This window comes from Strigops habroptila, chromosome 3 (assembly GCF_004027225.2).
Source record: "Strigops habroptila isolate Jane chromosome 3, bStrHab1.2.pri, whole genome shotgun sequence".
In the NCBI taxonomy this organism is placed as follows: Eukaryota; Metazoa; Chordata; class Aves; order Psittaciformes; family Psittacidae; genus Strigops; species Strigops habroptila.
Genome location: NC_044279.2, coordinates 49,685,848 through 49,710,151, shown reverse-complemented (window position 1 = coordinate 49,710,151; position 24,304 = coordinate 49,685,848).

Sequence of the window (24,304 nt, the reverse complement as noted above, 5' to 3'; positions counted from 1 at the left end):
CTGGGTGGGTTTTGTCCACAGGACTTCTGCAGGAAAGCAGATAAATGGATTCTCAGTGCAGTGGCTGGGTAAAGGAGGACAAAATGAAATGATAGTGAGAGTCAGTTCCTCCGGCAGCAGGATGTCCCCAAAGTGACCAGAAAGAGACACCTGAAAGTCAGTCCTGCAGTGTTGAGTTTTGGGGTTCCTTACATAGCATGGATCAGGGAATGGGTCCTTTCTGCAGAGAGGAACTCTGTAAACCCTTGATGGTGGCAGATCACCAGTTACATTCTGCAAAATCTTCCATATTGAACACATGAAATCCAGAAGTATTTCACACTGAAAGAAAATTATCACTCACATGTAGTAGATTGATTTTCAAACAAGAGTACTCTGACAACTTTTATGTGTTTAGCAAACTTTTCCCAAGGCACCAATCCCTGTTCAATCTTAGGAGTCTCAAAGATGCTGGCTTGCAAGGCATAGCCTTCCAAAATATTTTGCAAACTTTTCATGGTATGTTCCCTTGTACCAGTGGAGTTCTGTAAGAGGAAAATCAGTTTGTTACCAACATCCAGAAACTAATTAGGAGGGAAAAGTACATTTCAAACTGCAAATATTCCTTTTTATACTCACAGAGCATTATGAATTGAATGACAACTTGATTTTCAACACCACACCCCCCCCACCCCCCCTTCTGCAATGTTAAAATGTGACTGGAAAAATAATATATCACCAACATGAAACCTTGTTTTATAAATACAAGTTTTAGCCTCAGGCAATAGTTTCGAACAGTCAAGTGGGAAATCCTCAAAATAGGGGCTGGAATGTCCTCTTGGAGTGGAGAGGCACCCTGAGTTAGCATTAACATGCATTGTCTGCATATTGATGTTTTGTAGCATCTTATTCCTCCTAATGGAGCAGAGATGATTTCGGATCTACACTAATTTGCTAAGCAATGTCATTACACACCTCCAAGTCATTTGTATCTCACTTTAATCCTTCAGTGTAACATAGACATTTCCATAGTCCCACATAATATGAACCAGCTGAATGGATTCCAATTTATCAAGAAACTATAAATTGCAAAATATCAAGCTGAAATGGCAGTAACAAGCCCAGTGATCACTGTCCCATACATTTTAGATTGTTATTTAAGGTCTCCTGGGAGATCAATGCTGTATAACCTATTTCTCAGGATTCCTGTCAGCTATATGAACTCTTTGCAACTGCTTTCACTAATATGTTATGACTTGTTTATGATACTGAAGAATAAGTGATGGGATCAGCATGGTCAAGGCAGAATGGGAAATGATGTGGAAATTGTCTGGAAAAGGTATAATGTTTTTTCCTGTCTCTCTATGCATGTTCTGAAGGACTATTATTAGGCTATCCCACAGGCATCCCATTTAGCTCCCTCAGACAATGTGTTTGAGCCTAGATGTTCCCTCTTTGTGAAAAATACAGTATCTGGGATACTAATTGACTCCTAAACAGTAATCGCAGAGCTCAGACTCAAGATTTAACTTTAAAATTATATTTAGAAGTTACCAAGAAGATCTGTCAGCAAAACTTTAAATCTGTGAATTTCTTCACAGATTATGCATCTGCCAGGCAAGCAATACCCTATTTAACAGCAGCTGATATAACTGCTCATTTCGACCTCCACTGTGTCCCTGCCTGCTACCCCTGGTGCATATGGCTTCAAGGAACCAGAAGACTCAATCTCTCCAGCAGAGATTTCCAGCTCCAGCTGCTTCAGATGAGATGGATCCAACAGGTTCTTTTGGGAAATTAACACACAAGCTCCCACTGGGCACAAAATTTCTAATGACACCTCTGTTACTTTCCCACTTCCTCAACCCACTCTTCTCATAGAGTAAGACAAGCTTGATCAATAACGCACTGGAAAGAGCAAGTGAAAGGCAAAGTTGGTCACCCCCCCTCCCTTCTGTGGGATCAGCTTCTGATAAGGAGGCTTGAAAAACAATTGTTGCTAAACATTGCAGAGAGGGCAGCTCGGAGACCACTTCTGGAAAAATTTCATACCCCTTCTTTCTTATCTTTCTTGAATCCAAGTACTCTTGCTCTGTGTCCCACTCCTACATCATATGTGTTCATATCCTCATGTGCAACCTGCAATGTTGTCAGCACCTCGGAAGCATGTCTTTCAGTCTGACAACAAAGAGAACTATGTCCCTCGGGAGGCTGCTGTATGCAAGCTGTTTTCAACATTATATCATGGATTTCCCAACAGGCTCATGCTAGCAGTACAATTACTTCCATTTTACAGAGGACATAACTGCACTGAGAGCTTACTGGTTTTCTCAGAGGTTTCTCAGGTGAATTATATTTTTAGCTCAAGCATACATGTAAGTATATACTTAAGTCCATTTACATTGCTGTCTAGGACTACACTATTAAAGACGTATTTTAAGGCCCACTTTAAATCCTCTTGATTAAAGCCTATATGGCTTTCTGAGTAAGAAAACTTCACCAAATTGGATTCCTGTGTATAACATGGATAACTAAAAAATAAAATGCTGTTCACTGTAGGCACCCAACAGAACAGAGAAATATATCAAGGGCTTTCATACTTGGTGTCAGGCATGCTCAGATTCATTTTGGGTCTGCTCTCTGAGCAGAGAAAGTAGTAGCAGGCTGAAAGTGTAACACATAAAATAAGAGAAATAAACATGGTGGTCTCACCTGATAATGAGAATGGAATGTGTTTTCTGTTGCCTTCCTTTCCCACCCAAACATTAAAGTCTATTTGTTTTCCAGAAAGCCTTAAAGAATAATAAAGCCATTTGTCTAATAATGGAAAGTTTCATTTCCCATTGTCTGCAGTGACGTAGCATATCCTGCATCACTCCCACAAGGTAGTGGGTTTTATGATCAATATGGTCCTAACTGTGCTTCTGTGACAAGATGCTTTAAAAATTATGTTCTCCCATTGTTTTCCGTGCAACTCGTCTGCTCCCTCTTTCTTCCATCCCTGTACAATGATTTGCAGGATGCAGCCAGAATGAGATATTTGTAAAGGCATCACCTTATTTCAGACACACAGATATACAGATCATTCACAGCAAAATATTGCCCATTGCATTGAAGTAAAAGCCATAATGAGAAGAATTAAATTGTAGGATGTGCTGCAGTTGTTAAATAGAAACTATTAAAGCCTTTCTCTTTTCTGTCACAAGACACGGCATGTACCTTCAAAGTATTATAATTCAAATAACTATTGAACGACAGTTGTTAGGTTAATATTCTGAGGTACCTGTGTCACACTTTTTTATAATGCTATATTACAAGACAGTGTTGTTTTGACCTAATGGAAAGAGACTATTTTTCTGAATCTTTGCCCAACATCACAATTATATCTTGCTCACAATACTTCATCACAGACATATGCACACCCAGATGTGCGTACACACATTGCCTAACTCAAGATGCAACAGAAATGCCATCTCCTGATAAAACATGACCTTCTGAGGGTGAAATCTTGCAACTATTTAAAGGCATGCAGTCATGCACATTAATTTTAAGTTGGGGGCTTGGCTACAGGGGGAGCTGCAAGGAGCAAGCTGGTCACAAACTAAGATTTGACAAAGCCATCAGGATTAGTAGTCAGAGGCTTAAAGACAAAGCTGTCTGCAGTGCACAGAGACCCTCAGCTTCATGGCCGAGTTAAACCAAAGCAGTTCCAGCAGCACTGTTTGGACTTGCTATTGTCTGTTTGGACTTGCTACTGGCTCAACCTGGACCTTTCAAATCCCTATCACCATTTTCTGCAGCACGGAGATATTTTTCCTATATATTTATGCAACACAGGCTAACAGTGCCCAGTATACCTGTGCCAGCTCTGGCTGGGCTGGCTCAAGCACAAGAAACAGCCTAGATGAACTATATACTGTTCCTTTCTCGCCTTGCTAAGAAGCATGAGGTATTGATATAGGCTTCCCACCTAAGCAATGATTTAGTTTCTGCTTGCTTAGCATATCAATTCAGACAGGATCAAAATACTAGATGACATGGCTGAAAACTAATCAGCTTATAATTTGCACGGGTTACCCTGCTAGTATTGTACATCATTAATAAATATGACAAAAATCAGACAACTCTGCTTGCTGATCATTCATCTTACAGAGGAAAATGACTGAGAATGTCATTAGAAAAAAAAAAAATCTGTATCCACTCAGAATTGCGAGCACTTTTTCCCTTTTTTTTTCAGGAGTTGTCCAAATCTTTAAAAATATAGCAGAAAAGTTGCTTTGATTTTGTAAAATGTCAGCTATCTCTAAGTGGCTTTTTTCTAGATTATGAAAAGTATTGACAGGCTTTCTCATTTGCAACTTCAGGAAAGTTCTGCAAATGATTTTTTTTTTTTATGATTTATGATTTTAGATCAATAAATATCAGGCTGTATGCAGACGAAACGGGATGAAAAGTGGAGCAGCTGAAGAGTCATCAAGTGAATTGTTTTTTTTCAAAGATCTACTAAATTAGAACAAAATTTTTGAGACACTGGAAATCACTCAATAAATCTTTGAAACAGCTCCACATCTCTTCAACAATAAAAATATTTTGCAACAGGCAAGCTGAAGGGCTCACCTTTCTCCTCAGTGTGTGGGTATGAATGGCTTTGAAATATTTTAGCAGGGGACAAAAGGTCCTCCTAGCAACCCCGTGAGTTTTCTGGTAAAAGCAATAACTAAAGTAAAAACAAGATAAAATTTAGGATGTTGTCAAAGTGCAACCCAAGGGGGTAACCAGGACTGTGGGTATCTGCAAGTGCTGCATGGTGCTGCCTGCCTTTTATCTTTCTGCTGCTCTCCCATGCGGTGGTCACCCACAGGCTGATCTTAGAGGGAATCTCTTCCACTTTTCCTTAAAACTTTTGCCCCTCTTATGCCAGCCGTGCTGCCAGGTCCTGTGGCAGACTATTCACTTCCTCTGCACAAACATTTTGGCTTCTGGCCAGACCAACATCACTTTCTGTGGTACCCAGACCTTTGTAGTGCTTCTCTCCTGAATGACTTGGTGTCATCACAGGTAGCTGCTGTCTGACACGTTCGGCACTTTCACTGCAGATGCAGGGGTGCATTTCTTAGTCAGAGTGAAATCTGAGGTTTTCAATGACCATGTCTGGCTCGTCTTTCTCGTTTGAATTAGAAAATACTAGCAAGTGGGAAATAACTCAGAGGAATTGTAGGGTTTTTAAAGGCTAATATCACACATACTATAATTTTTGTAAAATGCTTTGGCTTAGGAAGATCAATTAACAGAAAGAATAGACTAAAATAATCTCTAAGTGCAAGCATCATGGAAAAGACTGAATGCTTAATAATTTCAGGCCATGACCAATAACAATTGAGAATAATGCTTGTCTCCAACATAATGATACTAAAGGACAGCAACGCTATTTTAGATGGAAAAAGTGCAAGAAAAAAGTTTGGTCTGCTTTGATATTTAGGATGCATTCTTTGACTTTGTTAAGATAGAGTTGAAGGAATGAATTATTCATATAAATGTTGCCTTAGTAACAAGCCAGAAAATAAAATAATGAAAGAAGCTCCTTGTTTTTAAGGGGGAAACTACAAATTTCAGCCTATTGGATCCAAAACTTCAAGACTTTGTACACTCTGTGACAATTCTAACTTATGCCTACACCTGCAACAAATCAGATCTTCATGATCCCAGTTCCCCCCATATGATAGTTTTTTATCATTCAGAGGAGTGCAGGAGCAATTGCCTCAGTAAGCTCCATGCCCCATGAGATGGGTATTTGAGCATCACCCAGAACCTAGTCCTATAATGACTGGAGGTGTGTTTTTTCTTTTCTTTTTCTAAAACTCTTGGTAGCTTCATTCAAAATGTTTTATTAAATGAAAACTAAGGCCAAAAAGCAAAGCACAGCAAATGAGGAAATTTAAGTACAAATATGATAATGAGAAGATTTTCAAACAACACATTCTTGTGGGAATGGACACAGGTACATAGCTTGGCATTTCTAAAACAATTAAATCAATTAGGGTGAAACCAACAAAAGGAATAAAGTGAGGGTTTTATACTGCCTACTGAAAATCAGAGCCTGTGCTTAAACCATGAAATCGCATTTGGTGCCTGAGGAAATTTCAACACCTAAACCTGTTGCAGCTAGCATGATGAGATGGGGTTGCCTGAAAAAAGGCAGCGGGCAAGAAGGAAGCATCCTAAACCTGCCAGCATGGGAGACAGTGAGATGCCAAAAGGGTGATCCCTGGGACAACGGTCTCTGCCTCAGGCACCCAAAGACCATTGCAGGGTGAGGCAGTGTGCAATGCCTAACCTTCCCTGCTGTGGGGTGCTCACCCTGGCTGGGGGGACACACACACCACTGGGAGCTGAGTTGTTAACCCCTCGGAGCAACCGTGGTGTTCAGGACACTTACCTGGGAATGGACACCACAATATTTTAGAGAGGATAGGCCTAAATCAGAGCATTGGTAGGCTGTCTCTTGGTCTCGGATGTTCCTATTGGCTTTCAGAGCCCTCCCTGACCTCCTTTGTGGGGGTATGAGCATGCACATAATGTGTCCTAGCAACTGCAGGTGCCTACACTCATACGAAAACATTAGCTGCTCTACGTTTAGTGTTTAAAATGGGGTTATTGTTCAGCTGGAGAACGGCAATACAGCTGGTGACCAGGGCACCACAGGGAATGCTTGCCAGTCAGAATGGACAGCCCATCGCGTGAGACTTGTTTTTCTGCAAGCTCTTGTAGTTTTAATTCTCTGTGCTTTGGCTTCTTTTGCAAGTCTATTTCTATTCAGCTTTTTCTCATGTCATTAAACATGAGCTCAGTAACAGTATTTGACTCTGAAAACAAACCTGAAGCTGGGCTAGCAGCAATACCAGTTTGTATGGCCAGAGAACCTAGCATATATTCTTTCATATTGATTCCCTTTTTTTCTCCCTGCCTCCTGTTTTTTTTTTCTGAAAATATTTCTTTACTTTAAGCAATTGTACAATATCAGAGAAGACAGAGTGAAACGTGGTATCTTTGTAGCACATTACTTGATGTCCCAGGTGTAATCAACTGAGACAACCTTTCGCAGTGGACAGTTTAAATAAGGGTCAGACTAACGTCAGGAAAAATTTTAATTCTTCTGCTTTCTAAAAAGTTTTAAATATATACATACTGTTTGGCCAGAAAATTTAATATGGATGGGGGCTTTGAAGAAGCATCTGTATATCATCTGTGCCTGGTGTTTTTCCCTACATTATCATCTAAGCTTGGCTTTACGGACTGCCTTACATCAGATCATTTCAAAGCAACGTCTGTTGATTTCAAGGTTAAGGTTGCTGTTACAATAAAGCACTGCTAAAATGTTAGCTCTCTATAGATAGACCTTGGCCAAGGTTCACTCTATGCACAAATTATTGTCTTGGAATACTGCGTGGAAATTGGAAGAAAAGATAAGCTAATTTACAAGGATGTTTCTTTAGAACAATCACTATTTTTTGCAATAGCTTCAGTTGGAGAACACTGAAAGACCCTGACTTTACACTATTTTTGAGTCTGTGTTCATGTAATAGGGGGCTTATCCTAGCATTCACTCTTTCCCAGTAAAAGTGCCAATAGATTACTCCACTGGAGTGACTGCATCTTGTCAGACAATGCAAAGGATAGGCAGGGCTGGATAAAGTGGGCTCATGGATTTAGGGGATCCCCATCATGTCACATGGCTGGATACCACGAAGTCTGAGCAGCTCCAAGTGGATCCCTGAAAATCATAGAATAATAGAATCATAGAAAATGGTGCTCATAGACCCATTCCAAGGACAAAGCCTCAACTGGGGCAGGACTGACTCAGCAGACAAGTAAACAAAAGTGGTTTTGTTGCATTTATGGTATGCATTTTCGTTCTGCTGAATTTAATAAACTAATATCAGACAGACTCCTGGTAAATTTCATCTTACCAGTTTACTTTGCTTGTTATAAATCTGTAAGCTATTACATCAACCTTGTGAGGGTAGCGATGCTTGTGAATTTGGTGACTACATAGGCATTGCTACTGCTACATTAGTTTTTTGTGTTGATAATTTGAAACCCCAATCTCCAAGTGGGGCAGATTAATGCTTGTACCAAACAGCTCCACCAGGATCATAGGTTTCAAAAATTCTCCTTAGCAAATGGAAGTTTCATTAGAGGTTAGAAATATAAATTGGTCAAGTGACAGATTCTATGATATGATGGAAGCTCAATTATAAGTGGATAACATAATATAACAAGTGCAGATGAAATCCTATTAAGGTCTGAAAATCCAATATCCCATCTTCCTGACTTTTAATTGATCTTTACACATATTGTCACTGCAGTCAAATATTTGAAAGGATTCCTGTACACATAAACAAATGTAAGCACATTAACTCTGTTAATAATTTTAACAAGTAATTTGTATTTCCCATTAGACTGTCTTACAATTTGCTTTACTATAATTAAAGATATCATCAGTGATAAGCTTTAATGTGTTATTTAAAGTCTGCCTGTTTATAAGATTTGCTTTTATCATTAACTGCAGGTTGATAAGATCCACACATACCCTCATTAAGAAATTAGATTTTATGTCTAAAGCAAATAGGGTGTTCAGGTAGGGAAGGACTGATGATTTTTTTATAAATCCTAAATGTAGACCTTTCTTCCTAAGGTTGATCTGTGATAAGACAAGCAAGTTCATTATGCCATGGCTTTCAGTCTGCTTTACAAGAAAAGCAACAATTTTGCCAAATGGCATATCTTTCGCTTGTTATAAAACTACACATCTCTGCGGTGTGTAGAGTACTGATGGGCAAAAGAAGTTCTTCACATGAACATAGTTATGGAAACTTGCTGTGGAGCAAAGTCACAAGTCGCTTTGCTTTTGGGTGAGATGAAAAGCCCTAAAAGAGGGGCAGTCCTTTTGCTTGGGTTTCTCAAAGCCCAGACAGCAGAGGCTTTTAAAGACCCAGCTAGAAAAACAAATGGGATACATGAGATATGGGACACTGGTTAAATACTTTGCAAATACTTTGCTACTTATGCCCTTCCAGATCAGATCCCAAACATCCCTCCTTTATTCTTGACTAATACAATAGGAATCAATAGACTACCCACCTCTGCCCCCACTCTGTCTTATGTTATCATCATGTCCCTCTTAATAGCAGTCCTCTGAACTTACTTTACGATGATTTCTTTCACATTACTTGCTAAGAAGAGAAAAAGAATTAAAATGTACGTTTCCAGCTTGAGTTTTGAACTATTTGTTTATGGTGCAAATGTGACTTTTGGGAATCTTTCTTTAGACATACCAAACACCACCACTTTGTAAACAAAACCAACTTGCAACACCAGCTATGACTAATCCATTGCTCTAGTTCAGTAAACAGAACATACATTCAATTCATAATCAAACAGCCAAAATTACCCTGCAAGGCTGGAAAATTGAGGAGTGGTTTAGCCTTTTTTTATTTTATTTTACTTCTAAGGTTAAGAGACTTTTACGCGGAGGTAAATAACATCCTACTGAATAAATTAGCAGAGTAGGTGGAGGTGAAAGTAATTTTCCTTAGTTTATTTTTCACTAGTGGTTTGTTTGCAGGGTTTTTTTGTCCTTAATTTTATTTTAAGGGATGAAACACTTACTCCCCAGCCTCAGCACCTGCTGGTTTACGGTTCTGCTGTTCTTATTTTTGCATAGAGAGGAGATGATTTGGACCTTAATTAAAATTGGAATCACTTCTTACCATGGAATCATATTAAACATTTTGCTGGCAAGAACTAGCACACAGTAAAAAGTTTCTCTTTCTATTATTATGATGACACTTTGAAGATTCCTCCAGAAGACTACAAAGACATCACTGGCAACTAATACATAGATGCTCTTCCATTCCACATGACTTTCAGAACAGCAAAACCATTTGCATCCTCCTTGTCTGAGATCTCAGCTACCCTTCCTTTATAACTTATATTTTCCAAATCATCGAGAGCAGTGCAGATTCAAGTATAACATTAACTGAGAACTATTTAACTATTTATGCTGCTATAATTTTGTATTGATTTTGTGTAAACTTTTAACCAAACATAGATTGCACTTCTTAAAGAAGACTTTTGGGAGTTCCTAATAAATTGCTTTTCTGATCTTTAATGGAGCATTAGTAATTATCGGATACAATGTGATTTAAAGTCATTTAGAAGCCACAGAACAGTAGCTTGATAGAGTACATTTCTGTCTCACTAAAAAGTTGTGCTATATGCAGTTTATACCTGACAAAAACACACGGAAAAATAGTGACAATCTTGACTGTAAAATTCTATATGCTCATTATGATATCATATGCTATATAGTATTTTCGTCATTAACAACTACTGTAGTGGTTTAAGCATTTCTGGAAGAAAAAAATAGCACAAGTAGGATCATATGCACAACAGAAGGCTGCAGGACAAACTTGCACTTATTTTCAACAAAATCTTAGCCAAAGGAAAATAAGGGTCCAGAGCAGGTAAGAAAATGAACCAATAAAAACACACTCCTTCTTACAGTAGTCAAAATTAAAATAGTTTTCCCACATAGAGATCAAAACAGAGAGAGATATGATTATGTCCGTGTCAGGACAGAAATTCTGGTGATGACCAGATCTTTAGACTTTCCCTTTAGTTGTGGGTTAGCAGCCAAGGAAACCCAATGGACGTACATCACTGTGTAACAAAGATCATTAGGTAACTAGAAGCTGCTATGACTCAGCATCTGAACACAAACGCATCTGAGTGGGTAACATGAATGGCCTGACAAAGCCCTCTGTATCCTATCCATTTTGTTTCCAGCCCTCTGACAGCACCTCTGATACTTTCTTTAAATACAAAAGACTTCAGAATTTTTTCCAGACTTCCTGTGAGTCGCCTGGCACAGCTGGTTTAAGGAGGCTGGCTGTGCAGTGAATCGAAGACATGCTGGGGAGAGAATTCACTTCTCTGTGTTGTTATTGCTCTATCTTTTGCTGTTGACAATTCCTCATATTTTCAGCCATCTGTACCTAAGGCAATGACTTTTTATTAGGTACCCATAGACATGAGTAAAGGTCCCATCACTTCAGAGCTGTATAGAGGCGTAAGAGAAAGTGTTTCCTACTCCTTTTCCCCCCCATGCTAAAGATGCTACAGCTTTCATTTCATCCCTCTGTCCCTATCACAGATCACTACATCCACAGCCCGCTTGCAATGCTCACTGTCCCTATTCATCATTTTTCCCTTCTTCACTGCTCATCCTCACATGCTCCTGAACCTCCAACCCAGCTGCTGATCCCCCAGGTCCCAAGCCTCCCATGCCTGCCTTTTGGTCACCCAGCTCCCACCTATACATATTTCTCCATCCAGTACCAGGATCACATCTTCAGTCTCCTTTCCCTGTTAGCTGCTTCCACTTTGTCTATATCTGGCTCTTACTGCCACTCAATTCTCTTGTATTTCCACTCTAACCACAGCAAACACTGCCCAGTACTGCAATAAATTTCAGATAACCCATTATTTGTTCCTTCCATCAATCTACCCTGATGCCTTTTATCAGTTTCCTCCCTAGAGAATTACTTGCCTTTTACTTGGCCCCTATAACACTGTTGGAGTAACTGTATTCCCATCAAGTCTACCCATCATCTATCTCCAGCATTTATGGTGCTCAGATCATTACAGCGTGTAGGTATCGTTACCTTTCCTGAGATCACCAATTACCATTGAAGTCACTTCCGTAAAACTCAGCCCATTAATTAGATATTCTGACTAGTAGGCTCATCCCTTTCTCACTACCTCATATCTGCGCTTCAATACCTTTACCAATCTATGAACAAAGGAGCAAGCCTGCAGGACTTGTAGGTGCTTTCTAACAGGCTGCCATGAGCAGCAACGCTCCCCACCTGTTTTGCCGCTTGCCAGATCTGCAGGCCTGGTGCATCACCCATAAAAATCCATTCATTGACTCGAGCGGTCAATGAATAGGGTCTGCTGCCTTATCTCTTTCTTTGTTAGAGCAGACAAGAGTAACACGGTTCAGCAAGCATTCTTAAGATTTAAGAGAGAGGCTTTTTTTAACTGCCTGTTTCATGGTGTACCATAACTCATGGAGGTCATGGGCCTGACTCTAGAAAGCAGAAAGCCCACAAATATTCCATAAAGCACTCATTGGTGGAAAGAAGCGCAAATGTTCACAGCCAGCAAGCAGCTAGCTTGCTTACCTCATCCATTACCTCAATCAGCGTATTCCCATGTGTGCAGGAACCTTCTTAGGTAGATCTAAAATGAGACAGTGATTGATTATGGAAGGAACTGTTATATAACTTAGACATTATCTTTGTTTCCACAACCCTAATCACAAAGTTCCAAATGCATTCAAGTGACAAACCAATTTAAAAACCATTTGACTCCCAAGACAATCACAACGGGGAAAGACTTTAAACTGAGCAGGTATTACAATGCAATTAGCACAATTAACCCTTTGTCACAGCAGCAAATCAAGAGTTTCCACCTCTTAGTGTTTCTCTAAAATGTCTGCAATTGGAAAATTGACTTCCAGCAGGGAGGAGTTAACACTATGGCAATCTCTTCCTTACAGATTTTTAACAGTCACCAGGTGGCAAAATCTATTTATACACCATATGTTTGTAATAGGATCTCAATTTGTAAGATACAACATTAAATTTTTTGAATGAATATACTGAACAGAGTAGCATGGCAACTAAAGCCACAATAACATGATGAAACATACTAAAATCACTGTTAATAAAATAATCAGCTGTGTTTTTTTCCATATGGCAATTTATGTTAACAGTTAAGCTAAACCCCATCTGTTTCTTCAAACACTGAGTGCAATAAAAGAAGAAAGGTCACAATCATGAACTTCTGCTTCCAAGTCACACTGCATGTATTTAATAATGAATCTATAGCTCCCTGGTTTCCTATATGATGTGTGCCAAGTTAAAAGGCAAGTTTCTTCTGCATGTAAAAAGTAGCAGTTTTGGAGAGAATCTCATTCCTTATCTCTTAACTTATTGAAGAGCCTTGAGGAGGTGCACAGATGGCAGCAGAATGGTCAATGGCAATGTAAAGAGCAGACCTAAATTTTTCCTGTGCTGAAGATCCTGTCATCTCAGGGTACACCTGATTCTATAGCTATGACAAGACAAATGGTATATTCCACACATCTAACAGGTGTGCTGTGCTACCCTTCTGCTTGTACTGAAATGTGCTGACAGTACAGCAATGGAGAATATTTGTCTTTATACCAACTGACAAGATGCATGATTACTGCTGTAAGGATATCAGGGAAAAAAATAAAAAGAAGGCCCTGTCTATGAGCCTAGTTATTAGTCACATGCTGAAACACTGACCAAGTCTAGGAGAGTAGGGATTATTTGTAATATTGCCTTCAAAGAACATTATCTCCCACCTCTCTACCAATAAGCAGACCAAACAGACCTCACCTGTGCCAGCTTTTCATATTTTTTTGTGAGAATTTCTGGCAGTTTTGTAACTTAGCCAAGCTCAAACTATTAATGGTCACCTAAAACTCATCACATCTGTGGCTTCTTCAACCTTTGAAAAAAATCTAATTATTACTATGATGGATTTTTATCTACATAAACAGCTCAGAAGAGCTGCTACCCATGAATTTGCCCAGTGTGGACAAAATCTATATATACTGTGGTTTTGAAGGCAAACCTCTCCTAGGATACCTTTGAGGAAAATATAATTATCAAGCTGCATATTCAAAAAGAGTATCCTCACCTGGGTATCTATCTTACATCTTTTACTGCACCAAGATATGTAAAGAAAGGGTGTGGGTTGTCAGTTTTGTTACACACATGAGAAACAGCCTATCAAACACTTCTTATGTCAGTCCTTTAAATAATCCAGCACTTCTGAATTGCCCTCCTTAAAATGGATGGATTCCCCACTTGCTGCCTGGAAGTTAACCTGGAGTCCTTTGTAATTTCTATGAATACATTGATTAGTGAATATAATCCTGCCACTGATGAACAGATGCAGTGTCCTCTGCAACATGAAAAAAATTCTCTGTGTTAACAACTCTAGGTTTCCTGTTTGGATCCAGGCAATGAAATACAGAAGGGAAAACACTTATGTAACCTGGGAGACCCCTGTGAGCTACACAAATTAGGAGGATTAGAAGCATAGCTTATTCCTACCCATTATAATTTAAGATTCATGAATTGCCTCCGAGGGCACAGTAAAGCCAGATGTGGATTTTCATTTAGTTATGAAAGCATAACTTTAGCTAAACCTTTTCCACCTCAAAGAAATGACACTTACAGCACAGCTAACTAGTACACAGACAAGAGATCCTACTGTTCCTTCTAGGATGTGGATTATGAAAAGATCAAAGGTCTCTTGCAAGATCTTCCCTGAGACACTCCCTTCCACACACACATACACACTCCAGTGAGGGTACGTGCTCCTCAGCGAAGATGGTCAGAATGAACCAGCTCAGCTGTCCAGACTTCATACAGCAGCCAACTGGAGGTAGGAACACCAGCAGCTGCTGTTCAAAGCAGAACATGAGTGTGATATCTGAGTCTTCAGCATGGTGGATGTTGTTTTCAAGGTGTTTTTCCCCAGCAGATGTTAGCAAAAGAGACAACTGGAAAAAAAATCTTTCTACCTTTGAAGAAGCTCTAAGTCCCAGCACAACTCAGAACCACACTCGTAATTTCTCTTACCTCCCTACAAACCTTGTTTTTCTGTTGTCTGTCCTCTCTGTAAGCTTCTTGGCCAGGCATTTCACTCATACATCTGCCTGCAAAAGCTATCACTAAGTTGTTTAACCAGGCAAATATGCAACTAATAAATAGTAACCAGTTTGGAAAGTAGGTCTTTAGACAAGTGGTAAAGAGTCATTTCTATCAATCACAGACAGGTATTACCTCAGGAGAGCCATTGTGGCCTCTTTCAATATTCACAGTCCTGCACTGTTCTTTTTTTATATATGTTAAAGTAAAACAAAGCCAAATTTAGAGGGAAATTATATCACTTCTGTGTCAGTAAAATTGAGGTATAAACCACAGAAGCCAAGATATGCAAAGACATGACTGTCATTTTTCCTGACACCATGTAGTCTGTCATAGTGTCAGACTTTGAATTTCCTGGCTTTTGTAGGTTCTTGTTCTAACCCCAAGACATCATTTAAATGTAGTTTGTCGTTTCTGAATATAACAGTAACTCTTATATTATCAATAATAATAGGGTACCTTCTGCTCCTCAGGGGCAAACTCTCAAAGAAATGGCTGTGAATCAATAAATACGTTAGTGTGCTGCAGCTGAATTTATTTATTCATGAGATGCTTATCTCTCTGTAAATTCCTTAGGAAAAATCCTTAATCCTACCATACTGAATTGGCTATTTATCAGTTTTAAATTGGACCTTATTAATTTTTTTCCCCATGCTGGAAAATGTCTCTCATACCATACATCTTCATATGAAATTAAATTTCTATCTGTCTCCCTTTTCTCTCCCAGGAACCAAACCCAGTGGTTAAGAATGGGAAAGAACAGATGGCAACGAGCTCCCATATACAAATCTGCTGTATCTGAGTGTCCTGTAAGCTCTCTTTGCAATCTACTCACAGAAGCCTGTATGCCACAGCATAAGCACAATCACATTTGGCTTCTCACTCACTGGTGACAGGCTGAGCTGTTTCTCCCTTTGTTTTATTGCCGGCTCATTGGCAGCTGCTGTAAGTAGAGATCAGCTCCATCACAACTGAGTGCAATTATATTTATAGAGTACAAAGGTACTTACAAACCCTTAAGCATAAAATTGAATTTGATGTTAAGGTTGTGATTCAGGTTTTACCTACTCACCGTGGCAGGAGATGTCTTCTCAAGATGTAGGAACTAAGAAAACACTGTTCTGCTGTGGGCTCATTTGAATAATCTCACCACTCATTAAACACAGCTGCAAGGCAAGGGACAGCAGAGTTCAAAGGCAAACCAGGGGAATATATTAGTAACAAAATTATTGTCAGAGCCTTTAGGTATGTTTCCTCAATAACCCTCAACATAATGCCATTAATTACAATAGGAACAATTTTGTCATTTGCAAGCACTTGAAAAGGTTAGAAGAATGTGCTGATAGCCAAAATATCTATTTTTAGAAACACTGTTGCTAGAGAATTTCAGAATGTTACGCATTTTGATTAAGGACCAAAAGAGGAGTTTGGTTTGGGTGTTTGTGACCAGACAGCCACAACGATGTAAGATATGTTGCCTAATCCTAATATTATCCAGGAGGCTACAGACTGCAGGAAAAAAAATCAGCAAACAGGGATTCACACAAGGTTATGTTTTGCTTGTGTTTTTACATATTATTATCATCAAGCTACTTCTCTGGCCAAATGGTGTCCACTTGCTCATCAGGAGTGCACCATTCTCCGCCTTTTTGGCAAATGTTCCCCAATACACCTGTTAGGACAGTCAGCAAGCATAGCAATGGGGCAGTCTCCCTCAATTCAGTTCCTGTGATCAAAGGGTGCCAAAATGCTTCAGGGCTACCAAAGTGTTGACATCTCCAGTGCAATTTTCATCACTCTCTTAGCTAAATAAAATAAGCTTTCCAATACAGCTTAGGAAATTGGAGTAGTGTCTTTTTCTTCTCTGCAAATCAGAACTGCTGCCATTCTTTAATATTTATCAACCCAAATCCAGAGAGAAATATTCAGCTTCTCATTTTGCAGAATACATGTTTTTCCTCAACCAAAAAAAAAAAAAAAAAAAAAGAAAAAGAAAAAAAAAGAAATGCTGCTGGATTCTATGAGGCAAAGAAATTCAGATGCGTTTGATTTGGGAGAAGGGGGATATTACAAGCGCTTTGAGGCCGATGTGGCAAGTGGCCATTTTTCAGATCTGCTATTGTAATCAGAAGCAGTGTCTGGAAGGTATTTTCCATTAAATACCTCTCTGGAGCTAAATCTAGGGACTGGGGCATTGTTTGTGAAAACACTGTCATTTTTAAAGGAAATGTACTTGTTTACACATCATAAAAAATTTAATAGATACTTCTCCTTTAGGGAGAAATGCAGACAGCTAGAGCCGAAGAAAGTTGTTTTACGGATCCTTCGTGAGAAGGAGCATGAAAACTGAAAGACTGTAAGTGATACTTATGGAGTCTGTCACTTTAAACTTTTGTAAAACTTGTAAAGAAAATGCTTCAAACAGAGGAGATATAAGTGCTCCCAATTAGACCTTGGCTTACACAGCACTTAGGCACCTGCTTATGTTTCAGCCTCTGAGTAGCAACACTGACTGTCAAGGGATGTACTCACAACTGATCATGGTCTTTAGCCTGGACAGAGAAGAGGACCTGGCACAGCAACAGTGTGCCACTCCATGCTGTGCTGTGCTGTGATGCTGTATCCCTCCTTTTTCAGGCCAGAGAGCAAAGGACCCCTCCAGGCACCAGGGTTATTCTGCAGAGGAGATTAGTGGGCACACATATGAAGTTTGATCATATTCAATGTTGATTTAAGTCTTGTTTTGGTCCTGCAGATACTTTGCGTAACCCTGAAAAGTCATTTGCAGGCAAGCTTGCAGGAGAAATTCCTTTATTAACAACAAGCCAACACCACCAGCTTTTAGCCTTTCTGTGTGGGAACAAATGTCATGAAAAAGAAGCAAAGAGAATATGCTTTTATTTTCTTCATGGAGAATTAAAAGCACTAAAAGCCATGGTCCTATCTCAGTGCCCAATTTAATTAGACTATTTTTCAGTGGTTTGTTTAGTTCTCTTATTTATATTTAATGTGGCTGCAAACAGCAAGCAAGAAGTTTGGATCACCAGCATAATGATGCATTATGCTAGTGACTAAACTCCTGAGACTTTGTGATCCTGGCATTTCTGGTCAGGTCAGCTCCTATTATTCAGTTTCTGGAGTCACATGTGAAGAATATTAGCATTTGTTCTTCTAGCAAGGGGAGGAAGAGCACAATACCAGCACACTGGTGGATGCTGTTGCTAGGCAGGAGCCAGTCCTGCGGTAGGGTCATGCTTGCTCCCCCCACATGGTATCTGGTGTCATCACAAGTTACTGCAGATGGATTGAAGAACACAGACCCATATTTTCTGGAAGGACAAAGCATAAAGAGCAGATGGAAGAAATGCGGTGTTGAGAACAAATTGTTGCTATTACATGGAACAAGGGCCCATGCTCATCCTTAGCTTTCAGCATGTCTTTTTGTGCTTGGAGGACAAACAACACAAAAGGACAGACAGAGCTAGTTGTGTCAGCAGTCCTGAACAGCTCATTACCCACTTTGGCCATGGGAAGAAAGTATTGAAACAGATACATGCAACCAAGCAGTAAGATTTCCAATAAAAGAAAACTGTAGTGGTGGGATTTGGAAATCCTTGTCCTCATCATTCCTCATCCCTGTTAACCCAGTCTGAGGCCCTGGAGTTTATCTGAGCTCCAAGAGTTTTTCAGACAACATGCTCTAGGGTAGGTTTCTACCTTCCAAGATAGAAAAAGCAGAGTAGCCTGGGGCATTTGCCAATAACGCAGGAGCACGACAAGGGGAATTTACTTTTTAGTTTTCTGGACCGTTGTTTTTAGCAGTATATATTTATTTATTTATTTATTTTTAAACCAGGCTCTGATAATCCAGTGCATGAGGTACTGATTGATTTAATTTTCTCAAGTTGGTTATATTTTGCAATTTACAGAGCACATTTCTGTGAATATATATAACAGATGTTGGATTTCATTTAACAGAAATGGACATTTTTAGCAAATTATTTGAGGATGTATAACAAAAAGACAGGCTGACAATGCCGTGGCACTTTTGTTGATGTTCTAGAAAGTGAGAAGAACTATTGAGATGTCTCAAATATTAATTCATACTTCTCACTAAAGTAAGAAATGTAATTGGAATAGGACAACAAGAAAAAATAACTAGCCACTTCCTATGCAGAAAAGTTGCAAAATCTTTGTCCCAGAAAAGAAATAACTCTCAGGGACAAATAATATTCCAATCAAGTCTTGCATGCCTTTTAAGTCATATATACACATTGGTATAATGGATTAGAGTCTGAAAGAATGAAGGTATTAAAATCAGATAATCTAAAACTGCTCACTATACACAAGGCTTTACATCCAAAGCCCTGTTTACATACATACTATACAAACTTGGAAAGAAGACAAGCAACTGAAGTCTACTGATGGCCTTCTGCTGGGAGAAGTTTTTGAACCCTCTACCTATACAAAAAAAAGAACTATACCAGCTTTAAAATGGGTACATAAAAATAGAACAGTGGAAAAATCTATGAAAGAAACTCAGGCCGAACCTGAACACTACATTAAGCAGAGGGAGTCAAAAGCCTCTGCATGGAATATGGGCAAAACTTCTTAAGAAGGTTGATTAATATTTTGCCGGTGCTCTGGGGTTAGCATATGAGTAACAAACAATTGGTATGTGCTGGCCTAAGGTGTGAGTTATAGCCAAGGAGGCCGTAACCTGTGCTTGTACTTGTTTCTCCCTAAGGAGAACTACCTCCCTAAGGAGGAGAAGTGTTGAAAACACAGCCTTGCCCAAGAGCAAAGAATGGAAAAGTGAGGGTCATTGACCATGTGAGTCTTTTTACCTTGTGATTAGACGGGCCAGCCAAACCTAGGAACTACACAGGAGAACTAGGATCACATATACAGAGCTTCACAGACGTTGGGATTGCTTGTCTGGAGAGGACGATCAGAGAGAAAAGGGAGATTAATTCAGAGCTATGGGTGCTTTAATATGAAAAAAATGAAGAGAAAATTCTCAAGAGATGCTCAGCAATTTATTAGGACTCTGCCTAAGAGTCTGAAGAGCAATCACAATTACTCATCCCTTTCTGTCCGTGTGCAGAGTTTCTAAAAAAACTGTATGAAACATGACCTTGACTTCTGTGTATATAATCAGTTCCAAGTTCATGGAAAAAGATTGCCATTTCACAGAGCTCCGTAGTCCATGCAATTATATATTAATGTACATGAAAACAATAATGATAGTAAAAACAATGAAAAATTCCATGCACTGGAAATACAGACAGGCAGACGGACTGTACTTTGCATACGGCATTTGCATAAAAAGATTTCTTCACTTTATGGTTTTACAGCGGTTATGAAACAAGCCTATGTAACATTTGAGCAGCACCAGCAGTGCTGAGTGACATGTTAGGATGGTTTATGTCACATTGCTGAAATGACGGGAGATGCAGCCTGCAGTAAGACAGGCTGGACTGCAGCCAGGACACTCAGCTAAGAAACGCTACAGGAAGCTCATGAATAACAATCTTGGGATCTTTAATGACTGCAGAGGAGCAAGCTAACTGCTTTGCAACTCATCTGAAAAACAGTTCATCATCACAGTGGGAATATTCAGTCTTATGGCTAAGGGACTGTTGGGCAGTTGGGAGGTCTGGGTTTAACTCCCCAGTCTGCCACATGCTTCTCGTGCAATGGTGGGGAAGTAAGTCTATCTCCCTGTGACTCCACTTCCCCCATAATGCACATGGCAGTAACCAGCCTCCATTTCCTCCAGCCTTCGCCTACTTTTGTCAAACAATCAGAAAATGGGGTGTGGTGTGCTTTGTTTGTATATATCCACCCTGATGTGACCCTTCCCTTGGTTGGGACTGTTCCCGCTCTGGGAAACCAGCTTCTGAGGCAGGGACAATGTGGTGGGACTGAGTACCATGCCCTGGGTATGCGGGAACACACACAGTAGAAAGTGACAGGTACCCTGTGGGTACTTGCAGGAGTGATCCTGGGAAGGAAAGCCCTCCTGGGGGCTGGAACTCTGCACGGATGACTATTCCTGCATGGAGGTCCCCATGTCAGGCACACCTTTGCAAAAGACCTGGGTGCCATAGCCATTGTTGAGGCTGAAAAGCAGAAGAGATGCCTGAGCACTATAATGCAAACATAAGAGGAAGAAATACCACCATAAAAGAGTGTGAGGCCAAGGCCAAAAAAAAGTGACATTTGGCAGGCCTGGTCTGGGAGCATGGGCAAGAGCAACAGTAGCCAGATATTAGAATAAGGGCGTGTGAAGAACAAGTCAGAAGCACTGAGGGAGTTGCTGCTAGACATTTTAATCTGGAATTAAATAATGTTACGTATTTCAAAGGAGGCATAATAAAATCCCCAGATACACTGCTATAAATCGTCTAATTTTAATCCCCTGAAATATTCATATTTCTAAAGTAGTCTGATATTTAAGTCTTGAGATAGGGCAGTCAAAGATTTAATTCAATTAGCTATAGAATTATAGGCATTTAGTCTAAATCAAGACAGACAGCTGTAGTTGTTGCCTAAGAATAACATATGAGACTTTAAGCTCATTCAGACTAAAATTACCTAGTCACAAACTGCCAGCAAGTTTTTGAAATAGGTACTGCTATATGATCTGATATATGGAAGAAAATACTTCAGAATTAATCATATTAAATATTAAAATCAGCTGATTAAGGGAAAGAAAATGTAGATAGACAGACACTTCAGAAACTGAACACACAATACTGTGGACACAAGGAACAAGAAACTGTTCCACACAAATTCTTTACCAGTGGAAATGCAGCCAACCAAACTGTTATATTAGTCTGAATTGGTATGCTAAGATGATACAGACAGAGAAACATAGCTATCCAACTTCTAATAATTAATATCATTAACATAAAGGGAAATTGATTGGGTTAATTCCAACAACTGTTTGAGATCTTTGAATAAAGAAACTCTCAAACAACAAACAGAAACATATTCATAAGGTTGAATAGTAATAGTTTTTATAGTAATACGAATTAAATTTCATATCTCTGTTACAATAAGAATATCTGACACATATCAATACTTCTCTCAATTTATATGAACAGATGAAATATTTAAGCTGGACACTGAACATGTTAATCTGTACCTTTTCATTCATGGAAAAAGGTCATTCTGAAAGGAAATTAGACAGTCCATGCAAAAAAAGGCAAGGAAGAGAAACCAAAAGGCCAGTTTGAAACCAAGCCCCACAGTTTTGAAAATAAACATATTAAATAATGGAAAGTGTATGTGTTCAGACAGCGTTATGTGACAAGTTGCCAGATGAAAACCATTGAGGGTACAAAGGAACTGTCTAGGAATCCTTCTTTTGTGCCCATGGATTTGAGCTGATAAGAGTGGTCAGACTTTAAGAGCCTATTAAAATTTCTCTATTAGTTTTCTCTATCTTTCTTGGAATTTGCCATTTTGGAGAGCATTCAAAGTAAAGTATAACATCAGAAAAATGGCAAAATTTGGGTATCAAGAAGAACAAATGATAGATTGTGGAGAAAGAGCTGTTCCAGAAAAATGGACTTGGCAAGAAGAGCTGACTTCTGTGTGACAGTAGCGGACAAATGATCTGTGGGCCAGGAAGTTGTAGACATATGTCCTTAAACAGAAAGCTATGGGTACCTAGTGGTGTCTAGTGGAAAGTTCACTGAAGCCAAAGGCTGTATGTCTAGGTTCCCTCTCAAGTCAATGGAGTGAATAAGAGCTCCAAGGGTAACTTCATTTTATCCTAATATAGGTGACTGGAAATAGGTCAGATTATTCACGCTTTAAAAGCTGCTTATTTCATTCATGTGGGTAAAAGAGATCTGGCTGATACAGTCTACATGGATTTCCCAAAGACATTCAGCAAGATCCTTCTACAAAAGCCTGTAAAGTAACTAAACAGACATGGGATAAAAAGGAAGGTCATTGCATGAATAAATAATTGATTAAACAATTGGAAGAAAGGGTAAGAATAAATGGCCAATTTTCACAGTGGAGGGAGGTCACCAGTGGAGTCCCACAGGGACCATGCTGGGACTCATGCTGTTTAACATATTCTTAAATGCTGTGAAACAGAGGGTGGGCAGTGAAGTGACAAAGTTTACAGACTATACCAGCTTATTCAGGGTGGGAAAGTTGAAGACCAACAGTGGAGAACTGTATAAGGACCTCTTAAAGCTGAATCATTGTGCATCAGAACTCAATGTAGAGAAATAAACAATGAAGAAAATGAGGAAAAACTTCTGATATATAACCATGCAATCATATCTGATATTACCTTTGAGGACCAAGATCCTAGGCTTCTAATGGGTGAGTAGAAAATTCCTTGAAAATGTTGACAAAGTGTGGAGTCATGGTTAAAAAAATTAAAAGCCAACACAAAGAATTATGAGGAAAAGAACACAGAACAAACCAGAAAAAAACCCCAAACCCAAAACGTCATGCTTTGAAAAGCAATGACTGAGGGAGACATATAGTAGAAGATTACAAAATTACGAAAGGCAGGAATAGACCAGCAAGGAAAGGACTATTTGCCATCTATTCCTGCAGAAGAACAAGAAAACATCAATTGGTACTATGAGGTGGTAGGTTCACCAAAAAAAAAAAAAAAAAAAAAAAAAGGAAAGTATTAAAGCAAGTTGTTCACACAGCTTATATGCTGCAGAATTTCTTACTTCAGACTGTTGGGGATTTACGTAGAAGTTTACATAGATTCGAAGAGCAACCAGTGCAATTAAGAGAAGAAAAATTGTTCAAGGGTAATTAAATGGAAAATAAATAAATAATACACCCACCCTCTCTCCCCCCCAAACACCCCAGAACTCCCAATATATTGGTTTAGGAAACCACCAACCTTGCAACATGTATGATGCTGAGAGAGTGTTTCAGCATTATCACAGATAGTCAACTGCTTTTCAAACTCATCCTTTGGCATGTGCTGTCAGCCATTGCCAGGGGTAAGATAGACCTTTGGCTTGATAGACATGAGGCTTGATAGACCTCTTCCTCCACCCCAGGCTGGCTGGTCTTATTTCATGTGAATACAGAGACGTTCTTGTCAAACGTTTGTCTTTTGTGCCACAGTGATTTCCATGCTTAATGCTAGAGTTATAAAAGTACACCTCAAATCTGAAATAGAAAACTGAGTAATTTCAAAGGACAAAATGCAGCACAGAATAAAATGTAACAAATAAAATGTTACAAATGTAACAAAAAGCCGAAGAAAAGTATTTGGAAGAACAAGCACACACACTACTCTAATAGTTACCAGATCTGCAAAACATGCAAGTTGAAAAACAGAGAGAAACTGGGAGTGACAATGCAATGACTTCTTTAAAAGAAATAATAGGCTCAGACTGGGCTGCACAGAAACTAGTTCCCTTGACTACCGGAGACTTTTGGAATGGAAAAAACCCAGAGGTGACTGAAAGAATAGGCAAGTGCAGAAAGAGGGGAAAACAGAGACT